This window comes from Triturus cristatus, chromosome 6, assembly GCF_964204655.1.
Source record: "Triturus cristatus chromosome 6, aTriCri1.1, whole genome shotgun sequence".
NCBI classification, from domain to species: Eukaryota; Metazoa; Chordata; class Amphibia; order Caudata; family Salamandridae; genus Triturus; species Triturus cristatus.
The window spans coordinates 1,693,292,470-1,693,317,711 of NC_140589.1; positions in this window are offsets into that span (position 1 = coordinate 1,693,292,470).

Genomic DNA, 25,242 nt, shown 5'->3' on the forward strand with positions numbered 1-25,242 from the left:
TGCAGTGCATTATCTCGGTTTTACCACTATTGAACTGTAGTGAGTTACTATTTAGCCAGGATGCCATTTCCAGCATGCAGGTGTGGAAGGTCTCGAGTGAGTCTGCATGAACACCATCAAGAGAAATCATCAGCTGCGTGTCATCCGCATAGTTGATCACGCTAATGCCGTGAGCCTTGATGATGCCCATCAGGGGTTGCATGTAAACATTAAAAAGGATCGGACTGATCGCAGATCCCTGTGGGACCCCGTGTGGAACTGTAGCAAACTCAGACTGGTATGGAGGCAGTGCTACTGCCTGCCATCTGTCTGTCAGATAAGAGCGGAACCAATCGAGCGCAACTCCCTCAACTCCAAAGCTTTTCATCCTTGTCAGCAGGATGTCATGACTCACCGTATCGAATGCGGCGGACAGGTCCAGCAAAATTAAGATTGCTGATTCTCCCCTGTCCGCCCTCATTCGCAGGTTGTCCAGGACCATCAGCAGAGCTGACTCGGTCCCATGGGCTGGTCTGAAACCAAATTGCTCCTCTTCAAGGATGTTGTTAGTTTCCAGGAAGAGGGACAAAGATCTGCTGACCAGCCGTTCCATGATCTTAATTGGATACGGCAGGAGCGATATAGGTCGATAGTTCTTATGGCAATTGGGGTCCAAGTTTGATTTTTTCAGTAGGGGGGTGACAACTGCCAATTTCCATTCTTTCGGTACAATACCTGTGTCGAGGGATTGATTGCATAGCTGACGAAGTACTGGAAAGAGTTCCGCCCCAAATTCCTTTACTATTTTGTGAGGTAGGGGGTCCAGTGGAGATCCCGATGTTATATTTAGGGCTCTATGCGCAAACTCTTGTTCTGTCTCGAATTTATTCAAGATAGCCTTTGGCATGGGGTGTCCTTCTTTTCCTTCGCTCTTCTTCCCGTTCTCCGTGCTGCTATTATGCTGCATTGAGGTGGGGCATCCTTCATGCCCTCAATTATTTTGGTAATCTTTTCCTGGAAGAAGGAGGTCAAACCATCACATAGTTCCTGTGAGGGCTTGATTTTGCTATTAGCACATTCAGGATGGGACAGATCTTTTACTATCCTAAAGATGTCACATGACTTGTTGGAGCTTTTTGAGATTAGATCTGCAAAATAGTTTGCTTTGGCTGTGGTAATCTCTTTCTTGTACTGAGTTATTGTCTGCCTCTAGAGTAGTCTATCCTGCTCTATATAGTTTTTCCTCCAGTGCCTTTCCGCCTTTTTACATACGTTTTTCAGCTCTTTCAATGTTTCCGTGTACCAGGGCGTGGAAGGGTTGCCTCTTTTTCTGATTACTTTCATCGGTGCGATATGATCAAGTTTCCTGGTTACCTCATCGCATAGTAGGCGATAGTTCGTGGTAATATCGTTCTCTGGGTTAAACAAGGTCCCCCCCTGAAAGAGTTCAGTCCCCTCTTCCTTTTTTCTTTTTAATAGTCTCTTCCAGTCACGACTGATGAAGGTCCTGATCTGCATGTTTGTCAGTCCTATATTACCCAGAGTGTGGATATTGAATATTAAGAGATGGTGATCTGACCATCCTACCGGTTGTATTATTCCCATGGTTATAAGATCTTCTGCAGCGAAGATTAGGTCCAGAATATTTCCTTCCCTATGTGTGGGGGTGGTTATCCATTGTTTTAGTCCTAAGTTGGCACAGGATTGTGTGATGTTGTAAAGGGCTGTGTCTAGTTGGCCGTTGGTCCACAGGTTAAAATCTCCCAATATCAATAGTCTGCTATGGGAGATTGTCAGGTTGTTAATGACAGCGATCAATTCCTGCTGTTGCATAGCGTTAATGTACCCCGGTGGCCTGTAGCAGATTAGGCCAGTAAGACAATGGCCTGAATCATGCTTGATCGATATCCCAAGAACTTCAACACATGAGACCGTATCAATATCCAATGTTGCAGTGTTCAGATCTTCCCTGAAAGGATTCCCGTTTCTCCCCCTCGTCCCTCGGTCCTAGGTTTGTGAACAATCTTATACCCTACTGGGCATGCCGGCCCCAGCTCTGATTCTAGTCCAGCCACCGTCCATGTTTCAGTTAGAAACAGAATATCCAGGTTGCTGGATTCGATCAGTAGCTGTATCTCAGTGGCATGTTTTGGGAGGGATCTAACATTTAGTAACCCACTTTTTAGTTCTCCATTAGGTGTATGTCCTTGTTCTGTATACGATGTCCTGTCTAGCGGGATGTGCCAGTTGCCTGAGGCCTGGTCAGATTTAAATAATGGTTTGAGTGGGCGGGGGTTGATATATGGCAGGCAAACTAGGCAGTTAGGGCAGGGATTCTTATCCTTGGATGTTGTGTTAGGGGCTAAACGTGGGCAGGTTGCTTTGCCGGCCAGTGGATCCAGCATTATCAGGGTATCCCTACTATATCTATAAGTCTCACTATCCGGGATAAGTCGGGCAAGGGGGGTGGCCCTAGGCCCGGTCTCGGCGCGGACGAGCGCAGACAAGCTAGCGCTCGTCCGCTGCGCTTCCGGTGAAAGCACATCCTTTATGGAAGTGGGGAGAGTGCAAAGAGGGGGCGTGGCCAGTACAAGTGGGCGTGTCTTGTGGTTCCGGCAAATGGCGGCAGGGTTGAGAAAAACACCCGCCCGCGACAGCGATCAATCTGCTGTGCGGGGATGTCTGTGCCTGAAGGAGTTAGGTGCTCAGGGTATCGGTAAGTTTAGTTTTTTTAAAACACAGTATTACAAAATAAAATACATCAATTGCCACTACTCCCGGCTGTTCAATTATCGGACACCGGATGTCAAAAGACATCTGCAGAAGGACTTTCACTGCTATCTCAGGCATAACTAGCTTTCCACATCGTCTGCGCAGATTCTTTGTGTGGCGGGAAAGGCCACAGTAAGGGTGGCTTTGTTGAGAGACTCAGCGCTCCGTAAGTGGGTGGCCCTGGAAGAGCAGCCTGGTTAGAAGGCAAAATTCGGTCCCTGTTGGCGGTACATGAGGCCCCCCTCCCCGGATCTCCTGCTTCAACTAGAGTGCATCAAATTTAAGTTGAATACCCATTGTGCCTCCCAGGAAGAATACGCCCTACTTCGTCTGAAGTGGCAGCACTATGAACTAGAAGGCGGGCTGACCAACCATTGGAGCAGGATTTTCTCAGGTATGTTTGACTGCTCACCTTCTCAGCAGCTGGCCATCAGCTTCTAGAGGGCGAGATCACGGAGAATTAAATTGCGGATGCCATTGGCACTATGTCCAATAATAAGGCCCGGAGAGATTACGGGTTTCCAAAAGAGCTCTATAAGATTAATGAGAACCTGGTGGTCCCCATGCTTTACAAATTCTTTAGAATTCTGGAAGGGTCCGACACCCTCTGCCCCAAACATAACAAAGCACTCATTAGTCTCATTATAATAAGGATTCAACTAGTTGTGTAAACTACCACCCCATTTTGGCTTCTCAATGTGGATATGGAGGTGCTTCTGAAGATTCATGACGAATCGCCTCAAGGAGGGATCCCAAATATTATCCATGACTTCCAAGTGGGATTCATGCCCTATTTGGGTTCCTTTAACCTCCTGCTTTGTGGCTATTGAACAATGCTATTATATAGTATGATTCCACTCTGCATATACATATTAATGGCATTTATACCTCATGTATGGCTTCACTCCGCCATATTGCATTAATCTGCATATTCAATCAAACAATCTTATTTAATAACAGGCAGCCGCTGGCAGAGGGTAGGTGCTGAATGAGCCGGCCCCCGACGCAACCCAAATAGGGCGCAGGCAGCCACGGCAATACCTAGGAAGCCCTCGCTTACATTTACGAGGGTAACACAAGCTTGGTACGCTTTACAGAGACCATTCTCTGATCCTGCTGAATAGGTCATTGTACCCCGCAGCTCCGTACCGCTCATTACCGTTCACAGATGCAGGTTACCCTTCCAATCTCTGGAACCCCCGTCTTTACCGTGCACATCCTCCCACATAGCTAGGTCCTGAAGAAACGCCACTGACCCTCCCGGGCTAATTAGGCGTGAAACATGTCGACCTTTTTATAAGTCACACTAGCACCTTGCGCTCAATAGTGACTCCTTGACCGACCGGTCTTTTTAATTTGCCAGGGGCCCCCTAACATTAAATTAGCGCTTTTTGGACACCCCTAGGCATTTTTATTCACACACTTTGCACGCACGCAATCACCTACCTTTTGGATCCATCACCATTTTTTAAGCTCACACACTCGCACTCACCTATCGGCTTTTCTCTTTAAAAGACCTCCGATAAAGAGACCCTTCGGGGGACCGTCGGGCATTGCAGCGCCGGCCCGACGAGGATCAACAACAAGCCCAATGATGAAGCAAGACATCCTTCGGGGTGTGTGAGGGCCAACAAGAGGCTACATTGAGCCCTCCCCTTCGGGATTGGATCCTTGACACTGGGGATAGTTCTCTCTGCCTCTTTTCACCTCCCCTCTACCTCCCCTCCCCCTCTACACTCTTTCTCTCTCCTTCGCTTTTTTTTTGAGCAGGTGATCATTAATTTTGTTTCACCGCCAACATGGAACAATGTCCTCATTGATTTAACTTAGTTCTGATTTAGCCATGTAATCCAATAGGAGGTGGATTACATGGCTAAAACCACCCTGACCTATCAGCAAGGTATCGCCGGTCACAGTGCGAATATCGCTGGATTTCCAGCGATAATCACACTGTTTACCAGCTAACGCTTGCATTGCTATCGCTTTGGAGATAAGCGTTGCTGATAGCAAGCTATCTGCGCGATAGAAAGCAGCAATAGCCGGCGATAATTATCCTAGCGCTAAGTGCGCTTAGCGATAATTATCACCGGCCCTTGCTGATATGCCCCTAAGATTTTTTCGTATGGTTAGATCACTGAATTATTTATTTTGTCTAGCAGATTACCTACTGGTTCCTTAAGATAAGCTATATGACTGTCAATTGTTTTATGTTCTATACAAAATGTTTCAATAAACAGATCAAAGAAACAAACAAAAATGAATGAGGTGCTCCCGTTGACACTCGGTGAACCCTTACTCTCTTTGACAGCTTTTGGCTTCACCTGGAAACCTAAGGGCTTGAAGTATTTGGGTCTCCTGATCAACAGGGGTCTTTCTAATATGGTACAGGATAACATTCAGCCCCTTACTGCTAGCATGGAGCAGGAATTTACACAATGGTCTGCTCTGCAGGTATCCCTATGGGGGAGAGTCCAGATGGTGAAGATGGTTATGGCCCACCAGGTTTAATTATGTGTTCGGCATGCTGCCCCTCCTGAAATTTGTTACGCTGCTCCACACCATTAACAGACATATCAAGCCGTTTGTGTGGGCAGGCAGGAAACCTCAACTTAAGCCTGCGAGGCTGCATGCTGACACCAGGGCCGGGGGCCTAAATTACCCAGACATGCGCCTATACTACCGTGCGCACCATCATTCTCAGGTGGCCTCCCTGCTGGCCCACGTGGATTCTATTCCGCAGCGGGCCGACTGGGAACACACCGTGGCACACGCACCTGACAGTATAGGTCTCCTGTACAATACATGATCGGTGGGAGCTCCACATTGCCCCCTGACTCTGACTCTACGGGCTACTTGTACAACATGGAAGGAGGCACAACGGCTCCTGGGGGTTCATCCTACAGTCCGCAAAGGAGCACCATTGTGGTTGAATGCAGACATTACCGTTGGGTGCAGTCTGATCACCTGGATGCTTTGGGTGGAACGGAAGATTCAGGCAGTAGGGTACCTGCTGGAGGGCGATTCCTTTTACCCATTTGAAGCACTCAGATCAACATTCCATCTTCCCCACTCACATTTATGGCATTACTGGTGGTCGCGACACAGCCTCTGGGGACTTCTGGGCTGAGACCCTCTCCACCTTCCTGTCTCCCTGGTCCTGTATTACTTGTGGGGTTTCGCTCAGGGGGCCGTCTCGAATCTGTATCAAACCCTCATTGACAATATTTGCTTTCAGGACATGCGCTCCTCATCTCGGGTCTACTGGCAGGACCGTCTGGGCACGGAATATTCCAACAAGGACAGTAGGGAGGTTTTGGATTGCCACGATAGTTCCCTTAGTGAGGCGAGTCTGTGTATTCCTACTTCAAGATTCTCCATTATTGGTACTGGGCACCTTATAAGCTCCGCAGAGCTCGGCTCCTGCCGATGGATACCTGTTGGCACTCCTCCACTACTGTGTGTGATTTGTCCTATGTTCTTTGGTCCTGTGCAGCCCTGGTGCCCTATTGGCATTCTGTGTGGCACGCTCTCTACTCTACTAGCTGCCTCCCTTTCCAGGACTCAGCCAAGGTGGCTCTGTTACATGACTTTACAGGCATGGAGGACGCGTCCTCCCATTGGCGATGGTGGCTCTCAACAGCCCTCATGGCGGCCAAGAAATGTTTCCTTTATCATTGGTGCTCTCTCCAGGTACCCACACACCAGGAATGGTCAATGGAGCTGTACTGGCTGGCCACTTATGAGCGGAGGGTGTATAAACTTCAAGACAGCTTGCTTGTCTTTGAGGAGATGTGGGGCCCCTTCCTGCATCCAAGTGAGCACTAATCCCAGACTATGGGGGGCTGTGTCTCCTGCCTGTTCCATGGGGCTGGGGTCCCTTGCCCTTCCTCCCTTGGGGTCCCTGCGGGAGGTCGCCTTATGTGTGCTGGTACTCGGTTCTGATGGAGGGGTGCTCCTGGGCTTAGCTTTGTCCATGGAGGTACATGGGGGCGCTTCATGGCTGGCTGCTGGGTCCTTTGCATGTGTCCGGTAGTGTGGGGGACTGGTTGCGCAAGCATGGAACTGATGGGTTGGCATATAGGTGGGTTAGGACCAGCGGAACGGGGCTCAGTCTTTACAGAGCTATGGTGGGCATGCTGTCTGGTGAGGAACCTTGTTTGGATGGGGGATTGTCCCCCTCTTTTTGCAGCTGTATATGGTCTATACTCATGTCTGTGGTTTTGTTTTTTGCCTAATTGTTCTGCTGCTTTTTCCGACCATGGTGTCTATTCTTTTATCTTAACTGTATGTACAAGTCATGGGATGTTGGCAGTTGATGCCTGCAAACCTTCAAAAATCTGAATAAAGAATTGTTAAAAAAAAGCCTGCAATTATCAATTCTCCCAGTGTTACAATATTCATAAGGGGGACTCTTGTGCAGATTTACTAACATTTTGCACTGAGTTTGCATCACAAATGTGTCTCAAATTGGTGCAAAATGTTTATTTGGAATTTACTTTGCACGGGAAAGTTGCCTGAAAAGAATGCAAATCAGAGAATGGCGCTGCTTTTCATCACTTTTTGACATGGGGACGTTCCATGCATGGTACATGGGTGTTCCCATGCAAGACACATGGTTTTTGATGCAAAGCCCTATCTGCTAATAATAGTAGACAGGGTTTTGCACTAAAAATAATGTCTCTTTGAGGGAGTCGTAAAAAGGAGAGCTATTTGCCTTTCTCTTAAATGTTCTTGATATGTTGATGTTCTGCCCTGAACAGTGTACATCCAAAGTGGGCAAACTTTGAAAGTTTGTCTAGAAGAAGTGACCAAGATTTACTAAGATTTTGCGTAAGGGTTGCGTCACTTTTTTGGTGCAGCCGGACAACTTAATCTATTTTAGAGTATACAAAGCAGCGCAAAGCCTGATTTGCGAGGCTTTGATTGGATTTGTAGAATAAAAAGGAATGCAACACAGCGTATAGCGATACCTTGCATCAGGTAGGTGTTACATGGGTAGAGCAAGGGTGCTTCCGTGCATCCATCCTTGTATTCTGATGCAAACTCATATCTACAAAGACTTTTAAACATGGGTTTGTGTCAAAATGGGGCGCCGTTCCGAGGCTGGCCTAACAAGGAGAAATAGATTTATTTCTCCTTCTTACTTCATCTTTGCATGCGGGATCCATTCTGCAGCATACATTCAAAGAGGAATCAGCCTCAGGGGATATTTTTTGTGCAAGATGGTGCCCCTTTCTGCACGAAAAGCTTTCCTCACCTCAATGCAGGCCCCCTTGCGCCATGGTTCAAGGGTCCCTTCGTAGGTGAAGGAGCCCAAAGTGCACAAAGAGAGAGCCGAACCGCCCCATATCTTTGCAAATATGGCGACAGTTATGCTCTTTCCCCTTCATACAACACAGCGCAGGACCTTCTCTTGCTGTGCTGCGTTGCGTGAAATTGTAGTAAATCTGGGCCACCATTTTGCACTTGAACTATACCCTTCCAGTACAAAATCTATGCTAGACATGATGAAGACAGCTTTGCACTATGGTGTAAAGGTGAGTGCGTGGTGCTAGGCAGTCTGATTAAGCACCAAAGGTAGGGAGAGGGCAGGACAGCACCATATCTTAGTACTTTAGGCGCTGTCCTGTTCTCTCCCTCCCACGCAGCGCAGCGCAGCGCAGCGCAGCAATTTTGGTTTCTGCTGCGTGACATCTCGGTAAATTTAGGTCTCAAAGTTACAAATGTAATCCCCATCAATGTTGCTGCTTGAAATAATACAGATAGACGTCCCTGGTACTTGTAAGCCTGGCAGGTCAGTCTTAACGATGCCAGGGCACTCGTTATGAGGCCCTGCGTGGTGAGACCTCTTAGATCCTGGGCTGGTATGAGGAAGCCATCACTGGCGTGGAGAAGATGCCATGGGCGCTAATGCAAGCATGGAAAGGACCCCAACATCGCTTGAGTTGTTTGCACATGCGAGCTATAATTGGTGTGCACAGGGTCCCTCAGGCCGCTGGGTCCCGGAGGCCACTGCACCTGCTGCACCATTGATAGCTGCCTACGCCCTGGGATGGGTGGAAAGTAAATTCATGGTAAATATTCTATACTGTTATTCCTAGCCTACATTTCCTTTTGGTGAAAAATCCCAGATAGAAAACTAATTTTCTATCTTTACGGATCAACACAGCAAAATCACTCTCATGTCGTGTCATAAAAACTTACAACAGTACAGTATACATTATACAGGGAACACCTGCACAAGTAATGACGAATTCTGCACAGGGCCGGGCCGGCGCTCCCCCGCCCTGTGCCGGTGTTTGGATCTGCCCTTCAGTTGGTAGAGGTTGTAAAGTGACTGGTTTTGGGAATATAAAACGCTAAATATTCCTCCGTCCTGTTTTCATAATGTGTGACTTCCATTTAGCGAGAGCACAACTGATTCACTGTCCATGCGTTTATTAGCCTTCAAAGATTTTTGTAAATTAAAAGGAGATTCCTTACTGCCATCTAGTGGGACTTGGGTGTTAGTTTCCCTACTCATCATAGCACACAGTTGAATCCGAAATGAACCAAAACTTAGAAATATCCATGGAATAAGGATGACTCGAACTGGCCGAGTGGGTCATTTTATACCCCCTGGTCGGTGATTCAACAGCCCCTGTCACTGTCAGAACGTCAGAGTGACTCGGTGAAGGAAAATAAGGGGGAACTTTAGTCCAACTTCTGGATAAATATATATTCAGATTATTGTTGTGTGAGGGCAGTGACGGATGGGTATCTTTAAAGGTGGTGGGCGTACATACCGTCCTCAAACTGAAGTAAAAGTAAACAAAAGTTTCATTTCCTTCAGGTGGATTCATTTCCACTACCTCCTGAAAAAAGGTTCACGGCATGGGGTAAAATGGCATATTTTTCTCTACAATGTTCATATACATTTCCATAAGGGCATCTGAAAAATTCCGTCCATTATTTATTCTAGCCAATCTGGCGCATTCATAGTGTGGTTATCAACTCTGATATGCCCCAGAAAATGTAGTGGAAATGGTGCACTTTCAGCAGAGTTTCCTTAAAAATGTCTACAAAGTTATTATTGATACATATATCTAAAAAATGCGGTTTCATATGGCCTACCATCAAGCTACCACGGTATACTTTAATTTATTTCCTTGTTATGCCCTGTACTTCCAAGTGGATTGTCACTCGAATAACAGTTTTGAATACATCTTTTGAAATTAACTCATTTTATCCACATCAGCAGTTTGCCAGTTTCTTAAAATATACACATTTTCATATCAAATACAAAATTCGTTTTTGGAAATTTGCCACTTGCATCAATTGCTCTCATATGACTACCATAAATGAATACATTCTGCCTTGCCTGTCCAAGGCTCACCATCACATGGCATGAACGCCCACACTATTCCAAGCATTATTCCAGTGCTAATATCCTTGCCATGGATGTCCACAATAGGTCCGGAAGTTGTACATTATTTCAGGGCACACACTGATCCTCTGTGATGGGTCAAGGTGGATTTGAAAATGGCCAGTCCCCTTCTGCAAAGGCATAAAACCAGCTATGAATTAATGGGATCATAATCCACCCGGAAGATTTCCCAAATATTAACAAGCTTCGGCTCAAGAATTTCCATCGTTTACTTGTTCGCTGTTCATATACACTACCAATCAATCAATCAATCAATCAAGGGGTTGTTGAGCGCGCTACTCACCCGTGAGGGTCTCAAGGCGCTGAGGGAGGGGTCCGCAGATCCGTTTCAGCCGAAGAGCCAGGTCTTGAGGGTCTTCCTGAAGGTATTCAAGGAGGGGAGAGCCTGATGTCACTATGCACATCTAGTAATAATACAGATTCACCGAACATCACCGATGTGAATCTGCAAGAATCATGATATATCAAAATGAAGGGACACGTGCTAAGTTCACAGTATATTACATGAGAATGCGTAAAAGTTATAAGCAAATCAAAAGTCACTTTTTCATTGAACACGTCGAATTGACCAGAACATAAAAAAATGTAAATATGAGATTTTACTGGAAAATCGATATTGGAAATTGCAATATTAACATCATGATTTACACTCCTGACAATATTTGTTTCCGGCAGAGAAAGACCTATACAACTCTATGGAGCCTGTCCACCCTCTTCCAGACCTAAATAACACACCTAAAGCCAAATGCATTTGCATACCTTTTTTATTAACCACAGCAAAATAGCGATTTTTACTGAAATCACATTTTCATTATGAGAGAAAAAATTAAAGTCTTTCACCAATCAATCACGTTTTACGAAATGTAAAGTTGTTTGAGAAAAAATCACAATTTCAAAATCACAATTAAAACCCCTCAATATCACTAAAAGTATGACCTCCTAGACCCTTTTGTGTTGGGATTTTTTGTAAAAAATGGTGAATGGCCATTTAAGGCACGAGAAAAAGATTGAAAGTTGGTTCCCATCATCCACATTTGGGGCCTAATTACAATGCAATTCGGACCACAACTGATGGCTTGTCGGTTGCAGTCCGCACCGCATCTACTGCTGCGGTCCAACCAACACATTACGATGCGTGCGGTCGGAAGCAGCAGTTGGAGGGACCAACGCTTTCCAACGGGCTCACCATAATCTGTTAAGGACGGCATGTCCGACGTCGGGATTATAATGTCAGTTTCCAACAGCCTTTCCATGTTGGTCTTTCCGACATGGAAAGGCTGTTGGAAAGCGATGTTGGGGGCTCCCTACCAAGGCACCCCTGGCCCTCCAGATCTGGGCTTGGGGGGGGCACCTATGGTGCCCTCCTGAACATCCCTGCACCATGTGGCAGGCACCGTGAGGGGATGTTCACAAACTCCTATTTCTCAATGAGAGCTTGTGCTGCGGGAGGTTTCCACCAGACGCACAAGCTCCCATTGAGAAATCGGAGTTTCAGACCACACTTTGTGTGGTCGGATTGTAATTCGATGAGTGGAACCGCCGACCTATGATTAGGCGGTTCCTCCACCAAAACAGTGTCAGCCGGACTGACATCGTAATCAGACCCTTGGTGTTATCTTTCTGTAGGTGCAACATTTTTTCCCCTATCGATCTTTATCAGTGGAAGATGCCTTTTGGGACCCATACAATGTTTACCCCCATAGTCAGATCTTCAGGAATGTGACTTGGACTGCCGATGTGACCAAATTAAACTTTTGCAAAGTTTTGTGTAATTTCATCAGGCAATCAAATGTCTACATCCTTACACCGTGGACAGGAACTGGGACTGATGTGACCTGCACAGTAACACATGCTGATTAGTAATCTCAATCTTACACACTTGAGAAACATCAAGGTTATCTAACTTAATACCCAGGGTCTAGAGCACCATATGTGCCACAGGCAGCCAACCACTCCTCATCTGCACATTAGAAAGGGCCCACTGTGCACAGGCACATCACTGGCTGCAGTGTTGCACATTTCCCAGCTTGTCAGCACTTCTGTCCTGCAGAACGTGTAAGCACCAGATTCTGGCATAAAAACCTGTGCCCTTCAATGTGTAAAGGCACAACGCCCCTGCCTTACATGTGACATAATAAGAGCTATGCAGTGACGAGGCACCTAGGGTCTTTATGCCTAGCTAGCACGCACAAATCCCAGGACCCACAGCCACGAACAGTGCATAGGCACCCCAGCCTTGCAGTGTTTTAGCAGTTTTATGGCTCCAAGTCTGTGCAGTGAGCAAGCACTTCAAAGCTTAAAGCCTTATGCAGGCCTTACCACAACTAAAACAAATGCACAAAGAAACATGGCATAATAATGCATTCATGTCGAGTCTGTGATATCCTTTGTATGTGGTTGAGCCACAGATAAAGGATGGTGGATCCAAGGCAACAGTACTTTTTCAATGGCAAAGCATGCACAGGCAGACACATGCCACTGCTCCTGTTTTCAATCACTGCAGGGATTTTATTAAAAGTGAAGTGAGAAGGATGACTTGGGCAGAGCCATCATGGTCCCATTGACACTCTAGGCACATCAAATATGGGTATGCAGGCCTGGACGAAGTGTTCCTGGGCAAAGGGAGCATGGGCATCCTGCATATTCAATGGAAGACACAACTTAAGCAATGTGCTCAGTTTTCAGTCTCCTGTTTACTACAGCTGGTGGCGCCTGCAAATGAGTTAATAAAGTAACACACATAGTAGCAGTCTATTTAGAAGACTTTCTCTCTGCTGCTTCTTGTGGTATTGATATTCTATTGGCATATTTCTGTTTACAATGAAAATAAAACCATTCATACACTTTGGTGAGGCTTCTCACTCTGGACAGATTCTTGTCTATACATATGATTTTATTATTATTTTATTGGGGTATTGGATTGGGTACAGTGTGTGTGTGTGTGTGCGTGTGTGTGTGTGTGTGTGTGTGTGTATTTATATATGCCTAAATCATCCTTCATGAAGAGGGGAGTTACCCCAGTTGTTTAAACTACTGACTGTACAAAAAGATGCTGTTTGGATAACAAGTGATGTTTGTGATTAATGTTTGGGCCCCTTATGAGAGATGCCGGGGACACGACGCACCCAGGTGTTGCAACAGGTACCTCTAATTATGGATATGGGCATGGACTTGGGTGCTGTGGACGAGTATAATAACTGAGATTATCAGAGAAAATGCTGTGCTACCTTGGTTATTTGCAACTCGCTGAGAGGTTTTTAGGAGGGACGTAGGTGTGAAAGGAAGTTTAGTGGTTGAATACCAGAGGGGAGCGTATGAGGCCCTGTGGCCCTTGATTTACCAGACTGGGGACCAAAAGAACACTTCTGGGGGTGGTTTTCAGGAGGTGCCAAAAAGTCACAGGAGAACCAAAGGGGGATATTTACAGCTTACTCTAATTTAAGATAATGGGTTATGATTATTAGAGGGTCCAGGAAATAGAGCAGAGCCAGCCCTTCCAGGAAATGGCAGGTTGGCTAGAAGACTGGTAGGTCCCATTCTGGGAGGCTTGGTACAGGACTAGGAGATCTGGGAGAGGATGGGTAGCCTCTATGCAAAGTTACAAATTTAGAGCATGGATTAAGAAAGTTGATTCCCCTAGGACTGTCGATAGGGGGTAGAAGGGACGTTATGCCCCAGACCCCATGCTTATCAGAGCACTGCGCTCATTCAACATTTATTTAGGGATTTGTAATTTTATGCAAGCCTGCCCTCATTATTAACAATATGGCAGCTTCCATTGCCATACCAACAGATGGTGTCATTTATTTGATCCCTGAAGGATTTTCTTTTAATACTTAGAAATAGGTACTTATGGCACCTATCAAAATGGAAGAAAGGTGCAAAGGGCCCCACCTCAAGTTGTTGATCAAGGCCTCGCAAAAACTTCAGACAGGCCTAGGTTTACGAGGGGGAGTTACAGCCAGAAAGGGGGACGGGTAGTTCCTTCAGCGGGATGGAGGAGTTATGTATGGTTCATGTATTAGTTTGATAGATGGGTCACATTAGGGTCGACGGTCAAAAGGTCTGATGTGAATTTTCCCCCTGTCTCCATAATAAAACAATCTTTGTACAGCCTTTAATGCATGTCAGCATGTCCTTCGTCCGGTCTCCAGACTATATTTTGCAAACAGTTCAGGCCAGAGGCCAGGTGTCATTAAACATTTTCACACCACAGATGCAGATATGCAAAAAAACAATGAGCAAAGTGGTAAAGAAGATCAGAAGACTATAGGGCAGAGGTGGAAATGTGGTGTAACAGACATCTGTCACGTATGTATTTCATGCACGTGGGATCGATTTTACCGGTCGCAGCCTCTTACCCACGAGGTATATGGTAAGCATTGGGGGGCAGATCTACAAGGAAGTGCTGCTGCGTGGCACCGCAAGCCCTTTGGCTGCACCACGCTGCGGCACTTCCGAAGCACAGGGATGCAACATATTTACAAGAATATATTGCATCCCTGTGCTTCCCCCTGCGCTGGCGAACAAACTGCAGCCATGCGCTGGCGCAGGCACTCTTGCACCATGGTGAAAGGATGCCTGCGTCATGGGGAGATTGTTTTTGTGCAGGAAGGGGCACCTTCCTGCACAAAAACAATCACTACAGGCATTTTCCTCTTATAATGCGTGCTGTAGAATGCAGCACGCATTGAAAGAGCAAAAAACGAGGAGAAATGAAAACATTTCTCCTCGCTACGCCACCTCTAGGGTGGCGTAGCATTCAGACGCATCTCCAGATTTACAATTTCTTGTAAATCTAGAGATGTGTCTTGTTCCATGGGTGTTGCGTGGGAACACCCAAAGCAACACCCATCGAACGCCCCTTCAACGCAAAGTGCTGCCTGTGAAGGGGCCGTATTGACAAGGAGAGGAAAAGTCACGCAGGGTGGCTTTTTCTCTCCTTGTAAATATGGAGGAGCCCCCTGAGCCACCAGTTCGTCACGAAAAGTGACTTACTGGTGGCGCAGGGGGCTTGTAAATCTGCCCCTAGGGGGCTTATTTGCAAGCCCCTTGCGCCACCCGTACGTCACTTTTCCCATGTTAAAAATGACGACAAAGTAGCACAAGAGGCTGGTAAATAAGCCCCTAGATGTATACACTGTCAGTGACTCAGAGCACAATGGGGCATATCAACAACAACCGGCGATAATTATCGCTGAGCGCACTTAGCGCTCGGATAATTATCGCCGGCTAGCGCCGATTTTTATCGCTGAGATAGCGTTTTATTAGCAACGCTTATCTCATCAGCGATAAAAATCCTAGTGCTAACTGGCTAACGTGAGATTATCGCTGGAAACCCAGCGATAATCTCACGTTAGCTGGTTGATAGGGACTCACAAACTTAGCCATGATATCCAGCTTCCATAGGATATCATGGCTAAGTCAGTCCTGAAGCAGGCGTAACGAAAGTAGCGATAACAGGGGTTATCGCTACTTTTCCTGACGCTATGCTTCATAGCGTTAGGCTTGCTGATAGGAGAAATGTCTCTTAGCGACATTTCTCCTGTCATGCCAGGTCAGGAACGCCCACTTTGCATCTCATTAGAGATGCAAAGCTGGGCGTTAGGAATCCTGACGCTAAAGCAAGGTTTCACGCGTTAGCGTGACCTTGCTGATTGGGCGATAAAATTATAGCCGCTTTTCGGCCGCAAAAGCGGCGATAATTTTTTATCGCCTGCTTGTTGATATGCCCCAATGTACCGAAAACCTATTGACACATCTGTCTCCACATCTCAAACTTGGTCTAGCCTTTGCAAAATGTTTTAGTTGTATATTTGACACGATGGCTAAAACAAAAAAGAAACAAACACCATATTTAACGATTGTCAGGAAAAAAGAAGTAACCAAGTCGACATCGGCTCCGGAGACGTGACATCATTCGCTTAAATGAAGAGAACGCGCAAAAAAAGGACGCGCCCGTAAAACCAGAGGCTACCGAGGCTGGCTTTTATCGCCCAAATCTCCCTGAAATTTAGGAACAGCTGGGGATTGTGTTTATGATTCATTAAATTCACATCATTCCAAAGAAATCTTCCTGCTGGGTTATCTCTGCGGCTGCAGCGGTCTCTCCAGGAGCGCCGTTTCCTGAATGCTGTCAGCCCAGACGGCCTCGCGCCTTGGCTCTTCCCGCGCTTTCATTACATGGCTGTAGCCCCGCATTTCCTTCAGCACTAATAAAACACTACCACTGCTCTGAAGTGTCTTCCAAGTCCCAATTGATGATCCGGCATTACCAGCTTTGCCCTGCATCTCCCAGATTTCTTATTATCACAGCCAGTGCCCTCTCAGTTCTCATGTAGTTTAATGAAACTGCTGGGACGTTCATACATAGGGATCGCTTCTATTTCCAATATTTTCATATTTGAGGAAATTAATTTTTCAGCCTCTCACAGCTCTGTGTTTTTTTTACCAGGTCCTTTACTATTGTTGAGACGCTGTGATATGAGGCCCATTGTTAGAGTCACTTTACAGTGCACTCAGGGTTTATATTAAAGTGAAATACAACAGAAAGAGACAATTATAAATTTCTAGCCTTGAGCAAAGAAATCAGCAAATGGTACATGGCCTCTCTGTGAGCTATTTCAATACATACTGAAGATTGAATTAAATGTATGCATAGAAAATGTACTCCTTTATCTATCCAGAAGCTGTGATACCTGGGTTGGCTGTCATTTATATCACCATACAAAGAAAAGCAATGAAACCATTACATATAAGAGAGTAAGCTATCCCAATATTAAGTCCTAACATTTATTATGGTATTAAAATAGATGGAAGCCCAAAATCCCAGTATGGAGATTGTAAGACCTGGGGTCACCGGGCCCTAAGGGGGTCACGTGACTCGAGCGGTTGGGCACCCGAAGGCTTAAGTGTAAAGCGACCATACAACACACACATCCCCTGAAGCAGGAAACGCACACAATAATGGACGCCACACAGTAGGTTCAATGAAGATCAAACAAGTTTATCTAAGCAGTTAGATGCAAATGCAGTTCATGAGATGGCAATGGGCATTACTTGAATACATTAACAGTAGATTCACCAGCAGTTCATTATGGTGCCCTAAGCAGTACCTGAATACATTAGCGTCAGATTCATCAGCAACTCATCATAGCTCCATTGGCAATACCTGGCGAACCTGGGGGAACGGTGAACACAGCGGTTAACCAGTGCACTGCGCCCCTCCCACCACTAGCGTTTCAATCTGCCGTGGGTACCTTGCGCGGTATCTAGCGATTATCAGCGCTTTGTAATAGGGCTGGAAACTAAGCGCAGAACTTGAGGACCCAGCGCTACTCGTAATAATCAGGCACTAAGCACTTCAGGGCGGGACTCAAGAACACAGCGCTACTCGTAATAATCCAGCATTGGGCACTTCAGAGCAGAACTTAGGAACACAGCGCTACTCGTAATAATCAAACATTACACACTTCAGAGCAGAACTTAAGAATACAGCGCTACTCGTAATAATCAAACATTACACACTTCAGAGCAGAACTTAAGAATACAGCGCTACTCGTAATAATCAGGCATCAAGCACTTGAGAGCAGAACTTAAGAATACAGCGCTACTCGTAATAATCAGGCCGTAAGCATTTCAGAGCAGAACTTAAGAATACAGCGCTACTCGTAATAATCAGGCCTTAAGCACTTGGTCCCCTTGTACGCGGCAGTCTAGCAGCAAGGGGGCAATCCCACGGAGGGGAATCAGAGTCTCCGATGCCAGGGGGGAATCCCACGGAGGGGAACCAGAGTCTCAGAGTGCGGTGCCGCTCCCGATCGACAGGGGGCGCACCGGGTCCTCCACCAGCCTCCCGGGGAGCAGGGGGTGAGTCCCAGGCCTCCGCACGGCCACGCTACCTCCCAGCCCCCGGAGGTTACCTCGATCTCGGCGTCCTGGGGCGTTCTTCACTGCAGCGGCATCCGTCACGGCTCCGGGCCCCGCAATCAATGCGCTCAGCAGCCGGGGGACAGGTCACAGCCTCTCACGCTTCCGACAGCAGCTGCGACGGCAGCAACGGGGCCCCGGGCTTCTCCACGGGCTCCGACTCGATGATGGGGCACACTTCAGGCCTCCGGGCCGCGGCGGTGAGCACGCTTCCGGTCCCCGCACCAGGGGGGTGTTGACAAGTTAAGCAGGGGCGACGGCGGGCTCAGCGCTCCACGCCCGATGTGGGACTGACTCGGGGGGATCCCAGGCAAGGTCGGGGAGCGCAGGGGTCACAGCGCTAGTACCTGGTTGATCCCCAGCAGTCCAGCAGTCACTTTCAGCTTAAGTTTCAATAGGGAGCTTCTGCATTAGGTTTCAGCATTCAGTTTCAGAATGAAGTTCCAGCGTTTAGTTTCAGCATTCAGTTTCAGCATGAAGTTCTAGAGTTTAGTTTCAGCATTCAGTTTCAGCATGAAGTTCTAGCGAACTTTCTGGCGCAGATGTCTCTGGCGCCCTTAGGGGTTCTGTTTCTTGGGGGTAGGGATTGAGTTGGTGACTAGTTCCTTCCTAGTCAGGTTTGGCAGATGGCCCCTGGGTCCTCCGACCGCTGGGCTAGATCAGTGGGCTGTACAGGATCCCTCACTCACTTAAAAGGCAGTACCTAAGTCCTGTCACTTTCAGAGGCATAAGTCCCTGGCTAGGCCCTACCGCCTAAAACTCCTGCGTGGATCCTCCAGGTCTGCTTTACCCCAACTGGCCAACTGACTAGAAAATGTTCCCTCCCTCTGTTAAGTAGCCCTAGGTCAGGTGACCTCTATCCAAGGCGGCAAAAGTAAAAACCACACCTCCCTTCTACAAGGTTCCAGCACATTCCAGGAGCTTCCCCATTCTACCTATGGGACAAAAAAGGCGGGCTGGTGTCGCAACATTGTTGTGGGGTTCCAGCCAGCTCCTGGCAGCTAGGGTGCTACTAGAAAGACCACTCTGCAGTAGCAGGGGCCTGTGGCAGCCATCTTGGGAGAAGGGAACACCTGCACCTAAACACTGGTTATTTGATCTAACATGCATTAAAAAACGAAAAAATTCAGGGAAAAAGGGCCAAGGTAGACCGATCAATGCCTTGATGGGCTTCCCTGCTTGGGGCGAGAAAAGGTGGACGCAGGCCCGCAACTGCAGGAGCACCCGCAGGTTCTCCTCCACTCAGGAACCCGAGGGTTCCCTCTCAAACCTCCCTGGACCAACGAAGCCACCCCACTGGGGCTCCCTAGCTGGTGGTGGCCAGGACCGGCCCCTGGGCCATCCAGATGTCTCTGGCCCTTGTGGTTTCGTAGAGTGGGGGGCAGTAGCCCCAGGCCTGTAGTGCCCATTGACCACTCCCCTCCTCCTCCTTCTGGGGTTCCTCACCCTACTCCCATGCGAGGCACCCTCAGACCATTATAATTAGGAGACAGGCCCTGGGGGATGGGGTCATCAGGGCCAATAAATTAGAATAAGAAGGGGAACCACACAGCCCCCCTTCTTAAAAAATTAAAATAAATAAAAGACTGGCATTGTGCCGGAGGCCACGCCGCCTCCTTGCAGCACTCTGCAAACGCGCCCCCTGGCGAGTTGTAAGTTGGGGAATTAATTCCTCTTCAATACTGAGGGTCCCTGAGGGCCAACTAGCCCAACAGGCATCTCCAGTATGCACCAGGGAGCTGCGCTGCAGACAGGTGTTCTGAGGCCAAGCCCCTTTTTACACCTCTCTGCAACGCAGCTCTGTGGCGCTTACTGGAGGTACCTAGTGGTCTAGTTTGACCCTAGGGACCATTAGGATTCAAGGGGACTTAATCTCTCCACTTAGAACAGCCACAGGGCTCGTTTACACAGTGGTGACATAGTGGTGAAGGGAGGGTACGGGGCCTGAGGTGACGTGTGCAAACACGCACTATGGCACGTTTTAAATTGGGGATATAATTTTCCTTCAATACTGAGGGCCCCTGGGGGCTAACTAGCCCACCAAGTGCTTCCAGTAAGCGCCACTGAGCTGCATTGCAGAGAGGTGGTCCAGGCCGTGCCACTTTTTACACCTCTCTGCAACGCAGCTCTGTGGCACTTACTGGAGGTACCTAGTGGGCTAGTTGGACCCTAGGGACCCTCAGGATTCAAATGAACTTAATCTCCCAACTAAAAACGGACACAGGGCGTGTTTACACAGTGGTGAAGGGAGGGGACGGGGCCTGAGTTAACGTGTGCAAAAACGCCCTGTGGCCTGTTTTAAGAGGTAGTTTTAATCCCCCTGCCCTATTATATACTAGGGGCTTACAGAGGAGGTCATGCTAATCACAGGGGGACCCCAACGCATAATGTTCCCTAGTGTATGTAGGTGTTTTCACTGTATTCTAAGTGTCTTTTAACATAGCACTGGCTCTAGGACTGGTTAGTCAGACTCAGTTACCACCAGTATCCGTCTGAAAAAGTTGAGGGTACAGGATGATTTTGCAACAAGGCTTCTTTCTGCTCTTCTTTTTGTTCTTTCTGCACGTTATCCTTCTTCCTGCACTTTTCTTCGTCTTTGAGGACTTCTGTTGCTTCTTTCTGCACCTCTTTTTTTTCTTTCGGTGCATTTATTCTTCTTTCTTCACATGTCCTATCTCTGTAGGCATAGTTAGAAATTACCATTTAAAAAACCTTTGAAATTCACAGAAAAAACCATAGGTTTCAGGCACGTTATAGTTAGGAATTAGCATTTAAAAAACCTCAGAAATTCACTGAAAAAACCATAGGTTTCAGGGGTGTTATAGTTAGCTGGACTTTTCACTTCTACAAAACCATTGAAATTCCCCCGTTATAGTTAGTTCAGCTAACTATAACTCGCGCGCCCGCAATGCACTGCTGATGACGTCACATATTACATCACTCATGACATGGTCAGTGACATCACTCATGACATCACTGATGACATCTCAAATGACATCACTGATGACATCATCCTTGTGATAGAGTGGCAGACCTCCTCTCACCCTAATATAACCTTTGATACACACATTCAAAAATAGAGACTAAACTTTTCAAAACAATGGACATACCAATACCAGTTACAACAACCTCTTCAGTAATTCTAAGATCCACATACACATCCACTCATTCACCAACAGTCCTATACAGTCACTCATACATGTATTCACTCATCATATGTACTCATACACCTATACATCCTGTTACACAATGCCACTCATCCATAGAGTTACTCACACACATAGTCACTCATGCTAATAAAGAATCAAACATACATTTATTCTGCATATACAGTTATACACACACCACCACACTTACTTCTACGGAAACTTACACATACTTAGTCTTTTAAACAATCACTTATAGAAACACATACTTATTCATACAGGAACTCTTTCAATCTCTAACTCTCAAATATACTCACTTATATACACCAATAGTCACATATACTAGTTTAAAACATATGTAGTTACTTATAAAGACACTATTGAGACAGTCATTCACTCACTAACACACCCATACACACACTCATCCACCCATACAGTCCTGCACACATGCTGTCTTCAACACATACAAAGAGTGAGTCACTCATTCATGCACCTATGCACTACGTAATACCCCCCACCGAACCATGCAGACACTCAGACTGATACTCAAAAAACCAACTAATAACCTATATAGACACCCATGTAGCTACTCACCATCCCATGCAGCCACTTATACACAAAGTGAGAGACTGATACAGATATTTACATATTTAAACATTACTCACTAAGCCATGTATTCACTATGATACACTTAATCAGTCAGTTACACAATCAATTTTTCAAAAACAAATCATCCATTTAGACACTTCTATACCCATTTATTCTTCCATCGACCTTGAGATATACATATATAAAACATATTTAATTTTCAGAAAAACACACATTCACTGGATGATGTCATCAGTGATGTCATTTGAGATGTCATCAGTGATGTCATGAGTGATGTCACTGACCATGTCATGAGTGATGTAATATGTGACGTCATCAGCAGTGCATTGCGGGCGCGCGAGTTATAGTTAGCTGAACTAACTATAACGGGGGAATTTCAATGGTTTTGTAGAAGTGAAAAGTCCAGCTAACTATAACACCCCAGAAACCTATGTTTTTTTCAGTGAATATATATATACATATATATATATATACATATATACATTTATTTCGCTGTATTATGTGTTTTCTCAGTGTGTTGTTTAAATTACAGTTGTTATTCTCTTTTCGTATTTAGTTCATTAGTTTGCTACTTCTTGTGTTATTTTTTACACAGTTCATTTTTCCTACTTTCGGGTATGATTTAATATTCGTTTGTTGATTTATTAACTTTATGCGTATTTATGATTTATGCATTGAGCTGCTACTTAAATCATGAATACAGGTCTGTTCTGCTATTTCATAAGACATTTTTCTTATGATCTTCTTCTTTTTTCATTGACAGTCTATGGGCACTGGCCCAAGATATCTTTATTTCCCTGTTTTCTAGTACTAATTTTAGCATGATATTTTTATGATATATATTATATATATTGTATTTTTTATCTTTTATCGCTTGTACTATTTACATGGGTGTATTTTAATAATTGAATAATTTAATCAATTATTTTGCCTGCCAATCTAATTTTAAATGTATGGAAGAATATTTTCATGGATACATCTCGTCAGACTTGTAATGATTTTTGATCAATAGTATGTTTTCTATGTTTATTTCAAGAGTAGTAGTTTTGGCGGCAATCCATACGCTATTTAAACTCTACGATCTTTTTTGCATGTCATGTGATCAAGACCGGGTCTCCCGGTCGAAACGCATCATGCTGTTGTCAGAAGAACAATAAAAGCACTTTACTCTCTAAGTTACGGAGTGGTCTGTTCCTGTTACCTGCATTTCTGTGCATCGTGAAGGACTTTGGAAAGCATATATATATATATATATATATACACATCACACGACATTAATTTGTCGAAACGCGTAGCGAGTAATAAAGAGTTTCTTTATAGCACTATACTTTGAGAGTGCGTGTATATTAAGGATAAGCGCAAATTGTAACAGCCGGGTAGGGCATACCGGCATAACGCACCACCTGACGATGGGCTCAATCCTGGAATAACCCGTTCTGTGGATTAAATATATATATACATATATATACATACATACATATATAGCACAACGATGTCCATCTTTGCACATATAGGAGATCATTTTAAATTCAAATGTATTTTTAAATTTTTCTCCTTTAGTTTTACCTTTGAATAATGACTACACTTATCATGTGTTCTTAATATGTTCATAAGGATTTTTAACTAATTACAAGGGGCCCGATTCACAGAACTAACTTAAGACAAAATCCTAAACTTACTACCATTTTGGTATTCACAGAAGGCACTTACTCATTTTGGTATTCACGGAAGGCACTTACTCATTTCGGTATTCACAGAAGTTAGGAGTCCTAACTTTAGGACTCCTAAATGCCTTCTGTGAATACCGAAAGTCTTAAAATTAGGATTTTTCTCAGTTTAGTAGTAGTATAGTTAGGACTCCTAACTTTAGGACTCCTAAATGCCTTCTGTGAATACCGAAAGTCTTAAAATTAGGATTTTTCTCAATTTAGTAGTCCTAAATTTAGGACTCCTAACTTTAGGACTCCTAAATGCCTTCTGTGAATACCGAAAGTCTTAAAATTAGGATTTTTCTCAATTTAGTAGTCCTAAATTTAGGGCTCCTAACTTTAGGACTCCTAAATGCCTTCTGTGAATACCGAAAGCCTTAAAATTAGGATTTTTCTCAGTTTAGTAGTAGTATAGTTAGGACTCCTAACTTTAGGACTCCTAAATGCCTTCTGTGAATACCGAAAGTCTTAAAATTAGGATTTTTCTCAATTTAGTAGTCCTAAATTTAGATTTAAACCCCATCGCATCTGGGGTTTACCTAGCGCAAGAGATGGACTGCTTGCGACAAGATCGACGCGAAACCCTAAGACCGAGGCGGCCAAATCCCATCAGTGCAAAAGAAATAATCAAAAGCGCAGAGCACGCCAACAAGCAGGCTTCAAATGCCAAGCCAAAAAGAAAGAACAACAAAAGATGGACCAAACAATGAATGAGCTACACGTGGAGGATGACCAAATTGGATCTTCATCAGTTTTAAATCTTACTGATATCCAGTTGAGTCAAGCTGAGACCAAAATTCTCCATCTTGGTCTCACGTGCAGTCCAGCAAGTAATTTTAACTATTCAAAAACGCGGATCGATCTTTACAAATTTACCCGCAAACTGAAACTCCAGAAGTACTTTTTGCTCAATCGAACTGCTCTGAGACCCCATCCTATGCCTATTGTGGGGATGCCACAGGGGCTATGTGTCAACGACCTTGAATTATTGCAAGATCTACAGAAATTACACGATGAAGTCCCCAGTTCTGCCAACACAGAAGAAGAATTGGTTTTAAATATGCCTGGCTATACTAAATTCAAACCAAAATCAACTTTCACTCCTCTAATGCTGCATGACAACATTGATATTTTTCATGAACTGTCCATCTCAGGGATCAAGAAATTGTATTCATCTGTCCTACGTGAAAAATTCAAATATACAGCGCAGAACAGTTGTTACACTCAGCTTGGTAAAAAACTGCAGGCTAATGACAACATCATAGTCTGCCAATCAGACAAGGGCGGGAATGTAGTGCTGTGGCCTTGGGAACTTTACCTGGAGGAAGCTTACAGTCAGCTCAATGATTCCCAGTGCTATAAGCGTTGTGATGCAGCTACAGTGAAATCAGCACAAACTGAATTTTATTCTCATTTGGTTGCCTGGAGAAGCACAGGATTACTGAGCCAAGATGAACTCAAATTTCTTAAGAATGACTATCCAGTAACTCCTGTAATCAATTTCATCCCCAAAATTCATAAGCATATTGAAAAGCCTCCAGGCAGGCCTATTATTTCGGCACGTAATGGTTTGTTTGAAAACACGTCTGTGTACATTGATGCTTTCTTGCAGGAGCATGTTAGGGCTTTACCGTCCTATGTCCAAGACACAGGCGACTTTCTTAGGAAATTA